Here is a 15632-nt window from a genome sequence, read left to right on the forward strand (position 1 = left end):
GGAGTTGAGCGTATCAGTTCCTTAAACTTTATTCGTGCGTTCGACTGCTTACCGTTTCTCAAACCTCACTGTTCATCTCTTTCTCTCCGTTGTTAAAGGCTTTTTCACACTTACTAAAATCAAAAGAGCCTGCAACTTTGACTGAAATAGAAATTAAACTAGCGCAAATTTTTTAAACTGCAGGAGGCCCTGTCGCCAGTTGGCTGCATATTAAATGGTAGGACAAGACATAATGGCTTATATCCCACAGTACAGACATTGTTCTACATTGCAGATATACTCTACATAAGGTGCAGCGCAATGTCGGTACAGCAGTGAAGTGCTTGACGCAGCTGCTTCCCAATTAAGAGTTCGTGAATCCTACGAGTCCGAAAATATACTTGAGTATTCTTTCAGAATATGGCGGAGATTCGACATTTCATTAACGACGTCTTCTATCATCAGAAAATACTTCACTCTCTTTTGACTGTAATAAAAGAAGACGGGAACACTGTCGCAGATTAATGCTTTCTGGAGCTCTTACACAGGTTCGCGTCCAGAGGGTTTTTTCCTCTTAAATGCCCCACCGGCAAACCTTTCGTGGCCTTCGTTTCAAAGCGGGCCAGCTTAACGCACGCGACGATTTTGAGCATTGTCACGACAATACCTTCATGCAACAACTATGTGCTTCGAATAGCACGGATTCACGGGCAGACATGCTACTTCTACTATGTATTATATGCTGACGCAGCGACTAGGTGGAACGCCGTGAGTGAAGTTCCTGATCGAACAGCGGAACCACCTCTTGGAATGCGTGCTCAGCGAGAAAATGACACAGTGAGCGTGTAGGCGTACTCGAGCCCGAGATTCGCCCGACGACGTGTGTGTGTGTGTGTGTGTGTGTGCGTGTGCGTGTGCGTGTGCGCGTGCGTGTGCGTGCGTGCGTGCGTGTGCGTGCGCGCGTGCGTGTGCGTGCGCGCGTGCGCGTGTGCGCGTGTGCGTGTGCGTGTGCGCGTGTGCGTGTGCGCGTGCGCGTGTGCGCGTGCGCGTGTGCGTGTGCGCGTGTGCGTGTGCGTGTGCGCGTGTGCGTGTGCGCGTGTGCGTGTGTGCGTGTGCGTGTGTGCGTGTGCGTGTGTGCGTGTGTGCGTGTGCGTGTGTGCGTGTGCGTGTGCGTGTGTGCGTGTGCGTGTGCGTGTGTGCGTGTGCGTGTGTGCGTGTGCGTGTGTGCGTGCGTGTGTGTGTGCGTGTGTGTGTGCGTGTGTGTGTGCGTGTGTGTGTGTGTGTGTGTTTGTGGGTGCGTGTGTGCGTGTGTGTGTGTGCGTGTGTGTGTTAGAGCCCAGGTACAAAACAATGCCAAAGTATAGGTTACAAAAATCGCCGACTACTTAGGCGGGATGCCGCAGACGTATTTCGCGTAACTCGCACGAAGGAAGAGGACGCGCTGCCGGAACAGTGCGAAATAAGAGCGCTGCCTGATATCGTAACTCGCGTAGCGTGCGCTCTTACACGACTCGATAGGCGATGAGGCAGGCGCGAGCGGCCGATTACTCAACGAGCTGCCGGCGCGTTGACTCAAAAAAAAAAAAGAAAGAGGAAGAAAGAAACCGTACTTGAGTCACGCCAGCTTGTTCCGCATTGGCAGCTGGCGGGTCTTGTGGACGATGTTATCGGCCGCGTATACTGTTGCATTATGCTATACCAACACTTCTGATAGCACAAATTGGACATGTCGAATTCTGAGAAAAAGATCGGCTAAGATCATGGCTGCTGTGTAAAAGAATGTCAATATCATAGTCATTTAGGGATTCACGTGGACCTGCTGGATCAATAAGATGCTTGTCATCCTCTCGTGCTGAACAGCCACCGCTACATGAAACATTAAAGTTTTCGCACATTCCGTAGGAACCACACTTTTGCTGACCACAGTAGAAGTCCCAAAAACTAGCAGGTGTGGCTACCCCTCAGTAGCCCAACACCATAGCCACTGAGCAACCACGGCGGGTTTGCAACACTTGCTTTCGTCTTGTCTTCACTTGTCTTCTCATTGATTTCTCCGCTGATCTCCGACCCACTTCTTCAATGTGGCCATAAGTGCGTAGCCAGTTAATATCTTCCCTCGCAACCTGCATTTCTAAATGCAAATAGTGCTAAATTGCTAGAGAGCTCTAACTTTTCTAATGACATTTTCGCACCAGTTATTTGATCATGCAACTCTTATGCAGAAACTAATACGAGCCTGGCGGCTTTGAAATGCTTGCGCATGTAGATTTGTCTTCATAATTTCTCACATTAGGCCAACCCAGCCCGAAGCTTCCATGATAGTACAGGGCGTATGCCACGCTGACACAGAATCATGCGCCCGCGATGTCAATGTATGTAATCGCACGAATTCACTGTTCCGTTCTCGTCTGTGCCACCGTGCGTCACACACTGTGGGACGCGGCCTTGCTATAGTACTTTCGGGATTGTTTTACTAAACAATATTTAGTGTCCCACAACTTCGACGGTGCGTTGGTGACGATGCGTCGTAGTCAAGAACTCAAAATAATTGACGGACGTGATAGGTAAATCCAAACAACGTAGCTACATCGCAAGGAGATGCAAACTTTTCCCGAAATCGAAAGTGATTGCCACAGCCACCACCGTTAATGACAATTTTGAGGTGAGAGGCCGAGTGATTGGGCGAGTGCTCTTGGGGTCTAATCTGCGAGTTAATCTACGAGGGTCATTCATGTCAATCTGGGACATTTTAAAAAAACACAAATAGAAGAACGAATTTCAAAGTGTGGAAAAGGGATTTATTTTTCCACATAACCTCCAGCTACAGTCATACACATATCCCAGCCTTTAACTAACGCCTGGAATGCTTCGGTATAGAAAGATTTCTTATTACCACGGAACCATTGTAGGACACCATTCATCACTTCATCATCAGTGTTGAAATGTTTTGCTCCAAGGAATTCCTTCAAGGGCCCAAACAGGTGGAATCACATGGTGCTAAGTGAGAACTATAGGGGGGTGTGGTAATATCTCTAAGCCAAGTCTCTAGATTGTTTGGAATGTGCGTTGAGCGGTATGCGGTCGTGCATTGTCTTGCAAAAGGACCACACCCTTTGTGATAAAACCCGGACTTTTCTTCCGTAAACTCTTGTGCACGTTACGCAGAACAAGGAGCAATGCTTACTGTCGATAGTGATACCATGGGGTGAGAAATCAACGTGAATAATTCCCTGTTTATCCCAGAATACAGTTGCTATCACATTGCCAGCAGACGCAACTGTTCGAAATTTCTTAGGAAGCGGTGATCCCGTATGCTTCCACTGCATCGATGCTCTTTTGGATTCTGGGGTGAAATGGTGAACCCATGTTTCGTCACATGTCATGATACGATTCAGAAAATCCTGGCCATCAATTCATAGCGTTACTTCAGTTCTCTACATATTTCAACTCTTCTGTGTCTGTCAAAAGAAGACAACTGCTTTGGGACCCAGCGTGCTCTCACTTTTCGGAACAATAAATGATCATGAATGAACAGTGTTCATTGTTCCTAACGACAAATTACACACCCTTGCAATTTCATAACAGGTGATGCGACGATTGTGCACGATCAGCTGCTCTCCGCACTGAATGTTCTCAGAAATGACTACCGTGGGCTGTGATCCACCACGACCGGGATCGTCAGTAATAGAGATACGGCCATCTTTGAAGCGCTTACATCATTCAAATTTCTTACTGCAACTGAGTGGCACATCACCGTACTGGGCCTGAAGTCTTCTGTAAATTTCAGCAGGTTTAATGCCCTCCTTCACTGAAAACTTCATCATAACACGCTATTCCACGTAGACGTTCGCACTGTTGTCCGCCATCTTGAATAACAACCTATTCAGAAGCGCGGGAAATGAGCGCCGTCTACCAGTAACAGGACACAGGTCAAAGTTTCTACTGGATACAAAACCTCCAGCCTAGGCGTACATTTAAACCTGGAAAGAAAGAAAAGTCCCGGATTGAGTTGAACGACCCTCGTATTTAGGAAAGAAATTTGATGCGGCACAATTGTGCTGAAAGAAAAAAAGACGTCAGTTTTCTATGTACACAAGAACTAAGCAAGTGTGCATCCTTAGTAAAATGCATATCCTTCAAGACCAGATACCATGCGATTGATTGATTGATTGATTGATTGATTGATTCATTCATTCATTCATTCACTCATTCACTCATTCATTCATTCATTCATTCGGTGAATTAGACATTTCTTTATTCCTTAATATATTCGTTTCTTTCTCGCTTTCTTGGTCGTTTGTTCGAGGGTCATGACACACTGCCCCGGTTCAGCCGTATTTTTCCATCCTTCGCATGCAAACGCTATTGCAAAATGTAGCGACCATTCGCGCCTCAGTCTCACCCGACGAGGCTTCGAGTGCCTGCAAGTGTACAGTTGACGACAATGGGTCATCGAGAAACGACTTTTCTCCGCCCTCTCTGCCTGTAACCCGGTTGCCTTTATGACTGCCGTTTGTCACGCTCACTCCGTTTGCATGCATGCCCGGCGGTCGATTTCGGCCACCGCGCGTTGCGCGGGCGACCCCATTCGTGGAACGCGTCGCAGTTTTTTTCCGAACGTCAATCTGTGGCGCCCTACGCACCGGATGACGTCACAGTGCGGGGCGTACCATAGCTGGAAAAATCGCAGTGCGTCTTCCACCCTCGTCCGCTCTATATTCCACTGTAGCAACAGTCAACAAATCGGTATTGGGTTTGCTCTGTCGGTTTCTCCCCACCGTTAGGGTGGGGAGAAACCGACAGCAGCTCCTCACCCTCAGCATGCAGTGAAGGAAAACAAAGCAGCGAAGGAAACCACTGTCCCTGAGGGTCGAACTGTTCTATACTGGGTCCCCATGTGTCGAACACACAACGAGAGGTTACCGGGTTATCAGCTGGATAAGCACTTTTGGACTGCGGAATTGTTCAGCTGACTTGGAAGCCAGTCGAAGTAATGATACGTTTAACTTCCCAACCATTGTGCAATATCGCTCAAAGGTATTCATGCGAGCCATGCATAACGTGTAGCCTGACTTTAAGGGATATAAAAGATGGGAAAGTTCTGAAAATAAAACAGGAACGTTTTTATCACATCGTACTGTTTCAGAGTACCAAATATATGCTTGAAGCAGCCCCGACTTCAGCTCAAAACGTTTGCAGAGTAATAATTTTCCTCACGCTGAAGCCTTTGAACGTTTGAGCGAAAAGATGCGCAATGCCTTGCAAGTGTTGATTTGGAGAGTTTAGTGGCCGCAGCTTCGAGACGATGCCACCCGCATCAACAGCAAAATATCCTACGTTCTGGCCGCGGATCCCTGCCGCCTGCAGTTCAAAAAAGTTTGAAATTTAAGCCCTTTCATTGTATAGAAAGAAATGAAAAAAAAATGTAAAGTGATCAATTGATTCCGATATCCCTCTAAGCGAAAATCTGAAGCTACGGACCTTCTAATATTCTCATTAAAGTAATTATAATGCGCCAACTTAACGAAACATTTTGGCAGGAAAGGTAAGTGAGAACTGGCCATAAAACGCGACTGCGTTTAGGAGAGTGATAAGGCTAATAAGGAAATGCATATTATGCATAATTAGGGTTAATCATTGGTGCTTTACGGAAACATCTGTCGAGTGCCATCGGGAAAATGAAGCAATGGGACGGCTCACCCGCACAGTAAAGCGCTTTTGCTTCGCGCGATCTCTCTCATCTACATATCAATCGTCCGTACGGCGCACATGTGTTGTGCGCGTGCTATTTCTTTCCCACCAATCTCGCAGCATGTACTGTAATTTGAAATCAGTTCACAGAATGCCCAAATTCCCCCATTCAAGCGATTATACTGCGCACCGCCACGCAGTATAATCGCTTGAATGGAACTCCCATCCATGTCTCTGACCACTGGTATTTTCCCGGGAAAAAAGAGGTCCGCCTGAGAAGTTTCGTTCAGCGCAACGGGACGGACACGGAAACTAGCCTGCTCCAGTCGCCGTGTAGGCATTGTGTGTACAGTCTCTCTTCTGTTTGCATCCGTGAACTCAGTGCGTTCGGCATAGGCGCCGGCGCATTTGGTCCACTTGCGCAGCCACATGCGCTATCTTTGTTTTTTTTCTCTTGTCGTGCGTCAGTTGTGACGCATTTGTACCCTACCCGTCCGCGTGGAAAGGGACCGTAAATTCAGGTCCTGCTCTTTCGGCAGGGAATTTCTTTCCCTCACTTTATTTAGCCTTGTGTTCACATGTATGTTTCTTGCCCTGTACGTTTATCTCCGTGTTGAACCGCCTCTACTTAGTAAAATATTACTTATTTTTATGTATCTTTGCCCTTTATTTTGAGAATTCAGGCTAGCAGATTTAGTAAGTGCAGTTTTGTAATGATCGGAAGAATAAAATGGCATTCAAGGCTTTAAGTTTTGGGACGTAGCTAAGCTATCACGATTCTTCAGAGCAATATGAAAGTACCTTTGTGTAGCGTCCTCGGCCTACACGCAGCGTACATCGAAGGGCCGCAGATTACTGCGCAGCTGCTACCATTACGCGGACAGTTTTCATTTTTCCGGGGGAGGGGGGGAAGGCAAGGGCCCGACAAGCGTTCCTAACTGCGACAAGCTTCCTAACACACACACACGCATATATATATATATATATATATATATATATATATATATATATATATATATATATATATATATATATATATATATATATATATATATATATATATAGGCAGTTGTAGGTTGATGACATGACGCGCGTACGAAAAAAAAGAACGATGCTTTACTTCCTACGTGGCCGCCGGGGTCCGGCCTTAGTCAGGGAATATGGCGAAGGCTGGGCCCCGGCCGAAACGTAGGGACATAAACCATCGTTTTTGTTTTCTCTCTCGTACGCGTGTCTTCAACCTACAAGTGGCCGTTCAAGCACCACATCCCAACAGACTCTCACATTATATATATATATATATATATATATATATATATATATATATATATATATATATATATACAGTGAAGTAGACGCGCGTATGAAGCGGTTTATTGACGTTTCGGCCGGGGTCCGGCCTTCATCAGAATGCATTGCATGGTGTCAGTACAGTTAATATACATGCGCTTATCAACCAAATGAAGATACGTTAACATGAAAAACGAATAAAATGGGCGAACAAAATACATCCGAATCGTTCAAAGGATAGCTGACACGTGTATAGACCGATGGCGATTGCAAACATATAATCTAAGATACACAGTATAAAAACGTACCGAAATGAATTGTAAGAACCAATCGCCACGTGACAACAAAACGTCGATATGCGCTCAATATGTGCTATGTTATCAAGCAAGCACAGACACAGAAAAAGGGGAATAGCGACGTACTAGTAGAAGAAGGGACAAGTGACGGGCTACAAAGACAGGCAACTCAATTTTCCTACACATTCATTCATACCACACGCGACAGTATCAAAAACGAATAAAATGGGCGAACAAAATACATCCGAATCGTTCAAAGGATAGCTGACACGTGTATAGACCGATGGCGATTGCAAACATATAATCTAAGATACAAAGTATAAAAACGTACCGAAATGAATAGTAAGAACCAATCGCCACGTGACAACAAAACGTCGATATGCCCTCAATATGTGCTATGTTATCAAGCAAGCACAGACACAAAAAGGGGAATAGCAACGTACTAGTAGAAGAAGGGACAAGTGACGGGCTACAAAGACAGGCAACTCAATTTTCCTACACATTCATTCATACCACACGCGACAGTATCAAATTTATAGATAAGGAAGGATTCGCGGGCTTCTCTATCATAATTTGAGCGAAATCCAGATTCAAGCAACGTGACTTTCAGTTTATCAAATGAGTGGTCAGGAAGATGTACGTGCTTTGAGATGGGCAGGTTGGGCAACGTGTTAGCGTGGGATTTATGATTGTTAAAGCGGAATCTGAAAGGCCCTTCCGTTTGTCCGATGTACCGTTTTTTGCAGAGCGTACATTCAAGCATATATATTACGTTTTTTGTGTCACAATCAAAATCGCCTTTGATTTTTAAACAAAAGTTTGAAGACGTACTAGTAACCTGTTGCGATGTGGCCATGTAGGGACATACTTTACATCGCGGTTTTCGACAAGGATGGCATCCGATGGCATCAGGGCAGTCAGTCTTAGATGATGATGCTAGTATATCTCGAATATTTCTAGCTTTACGGTATACTGCTTTAGGCGGATCAGAGAATATGTTTTTGAGGCGTTCACTTTGCATTAGAATATTGTGGTGTTTCTTTAATACATGCGAAACATTTGAGACTGACGCAGTGTGGGTTAGGACAAGGTTTGCCTGGGGTGAGGGAGTCGGTTTGTTCTTAATGCAAAGAAGCGTCCTTCGGTCATGCACGTCTGCGCGTTTTATTGCATCGTCAATTAATTGTGGTGGGTAATTTTGTTTGGCTAAAGCGTTTTTTAGGGTACCACAATTCTTTTGAAACTCTGATTGCTCAGAACAAATTCTTTTAAAACGTAAGGCTTGGCTATAAGGAATGCTGGTCTTGCAATGTTTAACGTGACTGCTATCGAAGTGTAAATATTGACATCTATCTGTCGGCTTTTTGTATAAGGCAGTAGATAGTTTATCATTTAGCACTGAAACGCTGACGTCAAGGAAGTTAATAGTAGATGCAGAATACGTGTGAGAAAATGATATAGATGGATGGGCATTGTTAAAGTCAGATATGAAAGAAAGCAGTTCTTGTTCCCCATGAGGCCAAATCAGAAAAACATCGTCAATGTAACGTTTGTAGTAAAAAGGTTTTAAGGTCCTGGTTAGCAAAAATTTATCTTCTAGCTGACCCATAAATATATTGGCGTAGTTCGGGCCAATTCGCGTACCCATAGACGTCCCACTAATTTGCACATAGTGTTGTCCTTCAAATTCGAAGTTATTTAGTTCCAAAATAAGGGCTAGCAAACTTGCCAATGTGTCGCTGTCGATGAGTTTCTCGGGTGATACACATTCGTAGCAATTGACGACTGCCATGATGCCATCAGAATGTGGAATGTTAGTATACAAAGATGCTACATCAAGTGTGACCAAAAGAGAACCTTGAGGAATAATGAGATCGATTATATCCGACAGGAAGTGGGTAGTGTCTCTTACATAAGAGGAAAACGTAGCTGGGATATTACTAATCAGGGAATCTACGTAGCTGGACAAATTTTCTGTGACTGTACCTATACCAGAAATGATGGGACGACCTGGGTTGTTTATCTTATGTATCTTAGGTAAAAGGTAGAAACGACCAGCAACAGGACTTAGTGGAATTAGAGAATGAACCGCATTGTCAGGCACCTTTTTCTTCTTGACGAGATCTAGCACTGTGCTTTTGATCAGAGATTTATATTGCTCAGTGGGGTCATGATCAAGGCGTTTATAGAACGTCGCGTCTGCTAGCTGTCTGTGGGCCTCTGCGGCGTAATCGGACTTGTTCATTATGACAACGGCACCACCTTTGTCAGCAGGCTTAATGACGATGTCTTTGCGAGAGGAAAGGGTATCTAGTGCTTTCATTTCGCTGGCGGACAAATTACGGCGGAAGGGTGCTTGTTTTTGATACAATTGCAGAACGTCTCGTTGTACTGCTTTTATATACATGTCCAAAAATCTATCGCGCTGTGTGGGAGGGACCCAGTGCTTGCCAGAGGGTAACGCCTGTTTCGAATCGCTTGAATTGGAGCGGTCATGGAAGTATTCGCGCAAGCGTAAGTTACGGGCGAAATTATCCAAATCTTTCAGTAGTTGAAATTCATTATGTCCACCTGTTGCTGGACAAAAATTAAGACCACGACGTAGAACACTGCACTCCTCAGTTGTTAGCTGAACGTCCGAAATATTAACAATATTATTTAGCTCCTGATCGGCAAACCTACTAACAGAGGATGACGAAGAAGTACCGGAGTGTACTTCTAGAGGTTTGGTTTGAAAAGGGGCAGAGTTGAATACTTTGTTCTGGCTTCCAGAAGGGCACACAACACCGTCACGAGACAGTTTCTTGGCTTTCAATGCGTAGATTTCATTCCGTTTTTTGGTTGCGAATGCCTCTAACGCGGCGGATTGGCTAGAGGACAAGTTCAAGCTCGCAGCAATTTGACTTTCTTGGTTCATGAATTTCTTACTGGAAGAACGATAGTGATCTAACACGACACGGGTGAGTTGTAGTGAAGCATTTGTTAGTATGTTATCCCATCTAGCTATATTGCGCTCAGACATGTCCGACAGAGCGGGTTTTACAACAATACGGAGACCCTTTGGTGCAACAGCCGCAGCTAGGTAGGTATTCAGCGTATCTACATGTAGAGCATTGCGAATTCTTTTTTCTGTAACCTTCCTTAGCCTTAGAAATTCATGCGAACAGAGGTAAGAAATGTTGTTACCGGGAGACACAGCCTTTAGTCAATTTGCCGGTGCATCATCCACGGTTTGCGTGTGGGCTCTGCGAAACTCGTAGCGGGGACCTTTCGGGGAGGAACCTGTAGCGTCCTGTGCTGAAGGCGACTGTTCAGCTGACGGAGCTATCACTGCGGCGTTCTTTGGGCGATTCTTTGAAGTAGCCTTCTTGCGGTTCTTCGGAGCAGCCTTCTTGCGATGGACCTGTGTCTTTCGATTGTGGGGTGATGACTCCTTTTGAGAGGGACTGCTGTTCGTTGTCTGTCCTGTCAATAGCGCCGGGTCAGAAGATGGGCCTTCAACGCTCGGTTCCTTGGTGCAGTGCTGAGGCGGATTGCTGGGAGCACTGTCTGACCAAGAATGGTACATAGTACTGGACGGCTTGTAACAGAGGTGCCGAATGTGACAGGCCATGAGTGAGACGCCTTCGAAGTTCGGGTGCAAACCGTCAGCTGCGAGCACGCGGTGCGGGGGCAGCCATTCGAACCCATGGTCCAGGAAAAATACTAGTCGGGAGCGACTGCAGAATTGTTTCAACAGGGAGTTGAAATAACACGCTTCTTGGTTAAAGCAGCGAACAAATGTGGCGCTGGGGTACCCTCGTCGGCGGTTCCTGGTCCTTGGCAGTACGAGAGTGGCATAGATTCTGGTGATTTCAGGACGTTCCTTGGCGATGTGATCGATGACTTCACAGTAACTTTGGAAAGCTTCTCGGGCTGATACTCGAGCTAGGTCGATGGTGCCTACATGAAGAACGATTGTTGTGGTGTTCTGAGGGACGAAATCCAATAGTGCTGGTACGTCGCTGATTGATGCACCGCACTGAGACACAAACGCTGGCGTTTCGTTCACCGCAGGATCGAAGTACTGGTAAATATGCTTCGTCTGGGAGTCGCCTACAACGGTCACTGACGGAGCTCTCTTTGGGTACTTCCAGTAGACGTGCTTCAACGCGGTCTTCTCCGGAACCATTGTTCCAATATACCAGAAAAAAAGCAGTTCTGGGTCCGGGTAAATATTCACAGTGAAGTAGACGCGCGTATGAAGCGGTTTATTGACGTTTCGGCCGGGGTCCGGCCTTCATCAGAATGCATTGCATGGTGTCAGTACAGTTAATATACATGCGCTTATCAACCAAATGAAGATACGTTAACATGAAAAACGAATAAAATGGGCGAACAAAATACATCCGAATCGTTCAAAGGATAGCTGACACGTGTATAGACCGATGGCGATTGCAAACATATAATCTAAGATACACAGTATAAAAACGTACCGAAATGAATTGTAAGAACCAATCGCCACGTGACAACAAAACGTCGATATGCGCTCAATATGTGCTATGTTATCAAGCAAGCACAGACACAGAAAAAGGGGAATAGCGACGTACTAGTAGAAGAAGGGACAAGTGACGGGCTACAAAGACAGGCAACTCAATTTTCCTACACATTCATTCATACCACACGCGACAGTATCAAAAACGAATAAAATGGGCGAACAAAATACATCCGAATCGTTCAAAGGATAGCTGACACGTGTATAGACCGATGGCGATTGCAAACATATAATCTAAGATACAAAGTATAAAAACGTACCGAAATGAATAGTAAGAACCAATCGCCACGTGACAACAAAACGTCGATATGCCCTCAATATGTGCTATGTTATCAAGCAAGCACAGACACAAAAAGGGGAATAGCAACGTACTAGTAGAAGAAGGGACAAGTGACGGGCTACAAAGACAGGCAACTCAATTTTCCTACACATTCATTCATACCACACGCGACAGTATCAAATTTATAGATAAGGAAGGATTCGCGGGCTTCTCTATCATAATTTGAGCGAAATCCAGATTCAAGCAACGTGACTTTCAGTTTATCAAATGAGTGGTCAGGAAGATGTACGTGCTTTGAGATGGGCAGGTTGGGCAACGTGTTAGCGTGGGATTTATGATTGTTAAAGCGGAATCTGAAAGGCCCTTTAACAATCATAAATCAATCAGTAGGTAACAATCAGTAGGTTTGCCGATCAGGAGCTAAATAATATTGTTAATATTTCGGACGTTCAGCTAACAACTGAGGAGTGCAGTGTTCTACGTCGTGGTCTTAATTTTTGTCCAGCAACAGGTGGACATAATGAATTTCAACTACTGAAAGATTTGGATAATTTCGCCCGTAACTTACGCTTGCGCGAATACTTCCATGACCGCTCCAATTCAAGCGATTCGAAACAGGCGTTACCCTCTGGCAAGCACTGGGTCCCTCCCACACAGCGCGATAGATTTTTGGACATGTATATAAAAGCAGTACAACGAGACGTTCTGCAATTGTATCAAAAACAAGCACCCTTCCGCCGTAATTTGTCCGCCAGCGAAATGAAAGCACTAGATACCCTTTCCTCTCGCAAAGACATCGTCATTAAGCCTGCTGACAAAGGTGGTGCCGTTGTCATAATGAACAAGTCCGATTACGCCGCAGAGGCCCACAGACAGCTAGCAGACGCGACGTTCTATAAACGCCTTGATCATGACCCCACTGAGCAATATAAATCTCTGATCAAAAGCACAGTGCTAGATCTCGTCAAGAAGAAAAAGGTGCCTGACAATGCGGTTCATTCTCTAATTCCACTAAGTCCTGTTGCTGGTCGTTTCTACCTTTTACCTAAGATACATAAGATAAACAACCCAGGTCGTCCCATCATTTCTGGTATAGGTACAGTCACAGAAAATTTGTCCAGCTACGTAGATTCCCTGATTAGTAATATCCCAGCTACGTTTTCCTCTTATGTAAGAGACACTACCCACTTCCTGTCGGATATAATCGATCTCATTATTCCTCAAGGTTCTCTTTTGGTCACACTTGATGTAGCATCTTTGTATACTAACATTCCACATTCTGATGGCATCATGGCAGTCGTCAATTGCTACGAATGTGTATCACCCGAGAAACTCATCGACAGCGACACATTGGCAAGTTTGCTAGCCCTTATTTTGGAACTAAATAACTTCGAATTTGAAGGACAACACTATGTGCAAATTAGTGGGACGTCTATGGGTACGCGAATTGGCCCGAACTACGCCAATATATTTATGGGTCAGCTAGAAGATAAATTTTTGCTAACCAGGACCTTAAAACCTTTTTACTACAAACGTTACATTGACGATGTTTTTCTGATTTGGCCTCATGGGGAACAAGAACTGCTTTCTTTCATATCTGACTTTAACAATGCCCATCCATCTATATCATTTTCTCACACGTATTCTGCATCTACTATTAACTTCCTTGACGTCAGCGTTTCAGTGCTAAATGATAAACTATCTACTGCCTTATACAAAAAGCCGACAGATAGATGTCAATATTTACACTTCGATAGCAGTCACGTTAAACATTGCAAGACCAGCATTCCTTATAGCCAAGCCTTACGTTTTAAAAGAATTTGTTCTGAGCAATCAGAGTTTCAAAAGAATTGTGGTACCCTAAAAAACGCTTTAGCCAAACAAAATTACCCACCACAATTAATTGACGATGCAATAAAACGCGCAGACGTGCATGACCGAAGGACGCTTCTTTGCATTAAGAACAAACCGACTCCCTCACCCCAGGCAAACCTTGTCCTAACCCACACTGCGTCAGTCTCAAATGTTTCGCATGTATTAAAGAAACACCACAATATTCTAATGCAAAGTGAACGCCTCAAAAACATATTCTCTGATCCGCCTAAAGCAGTATACCGTAAAGCTAGAAATATTCGAGATATACTAGCATCATCATCTAAGACTGACTGCCCTGATGCCATCGGATGCCATCCTTGTCGAAAACCGCGATGTAAAGTATGTCCCTACATGGCCACATCGCAACAGGTTACTAGTACGTCTTCAAACTTTTGTTTAAAAATCAAAGGCGATTTTGATTGTGACACAAAAAACGTAATATATATGCTTGAATGTACGCTCTGCAAAAAACGGTACATCGGACAAACGGAAGGGCCTTTCAGATTCCGCTTTAACAATCATAAATCCCACGCTAACACGTTGCCCAACCTGCCCATCTCAAAGCACGTACATCTTCCTGACCACTCATTTGATAAACTGAAAGTCACGTTGCTTGAATCTGGATTTCGCTCAAATTATGATAGAGAAGCCCGCGAATCCTTCCTTATCTATAAATTTGATACTGTCGCGTGTGGTATGAATGAATGTGTAGGAAAATTGAGTTGCCTGTCTTTGTAGCCCGTCACTTGTCCCTTCTTCTACTAGTACGTTGCTATTCCCCTTTTTGTGTCTGTGCTTGCTTGATAACATAGCACATATTGAGGGCATATCGACGTTTTGTTGTCACGTGGCGATTGGTTCTTACTATTCATTTCGGTACGTTTTTATACTTTGTATCTTAGATTATATGTTTGCAATCGCCATCGGTCTATACACGTGTCAGCTATCCTTTGAACGATTCGGATGTATTTTGTTCGCCCATTTTATTCGTTTTTGATACTGTCGCGTGTGGTATGAATGAATGTGTAGGAAAATTGAGTTGCCTGTCTTTGTAGCCCGTCACTTGTCCCTTCTTCTACTAGTACGTCGCTATTCCCCTTTTTCTGTGTCTGTGCTTGCTTGATAACATAGCACATATTGAGCGCATATCGACGTTTTGTTGTCACGTGGCGATTGGTTCTTACAATTCATTTCGGTACGTTTTTATACTGTGTATCTTAGATTATATGTTTGCAATCGCCATCGGTCTATACACGTGTCAGCTATCCTTTGAACGATTCGGATGTATTTTGTTCGCCCATTTTATTCGTTTTTCATGTTAACGTATCTTCATTTGGTTGATAAGCGCATGTATATTAACTGTACTGACACCATGCAATGCATTCTGATGAAGGCCGGACCCCGGCCGAAACGTCAATAAACCGCTTCATACGCGCGTCTACTTCACTGTGAATATTTACCCGGACCCAGAACTGCTTTTTTTCTGGTATATATATATATATATATATATATATATATATATATATATATATATATATATATATATATATAGCACTTGCAGAAACTTAGTGTGACCTCGAACAGTTGTTAACTGAAGTGACTGCCTTACGTGAGAATTTACAAGACCTCATAGTAGGAAAAAGTTCCTTTCACACTCTGAGTCCACCGAAAATCTGGTGTCCCTCGG

Source organism: Dermacentor albipictus, chromosome 3, assembly GCF_038994185.2.
Source record: "Dermacentor albipictus isolate Rhodes 1998 colony chromosome 3, USDA_Dalb.pri_finalv2, whole genome shotgun sequence".
Taxonomy (NCBI): Eukaryota; Metazoa; Arthropoda; class Arachnida; order Ixodida; family Ixodidae; genus Dermacentor; species Dermacentor albipictus.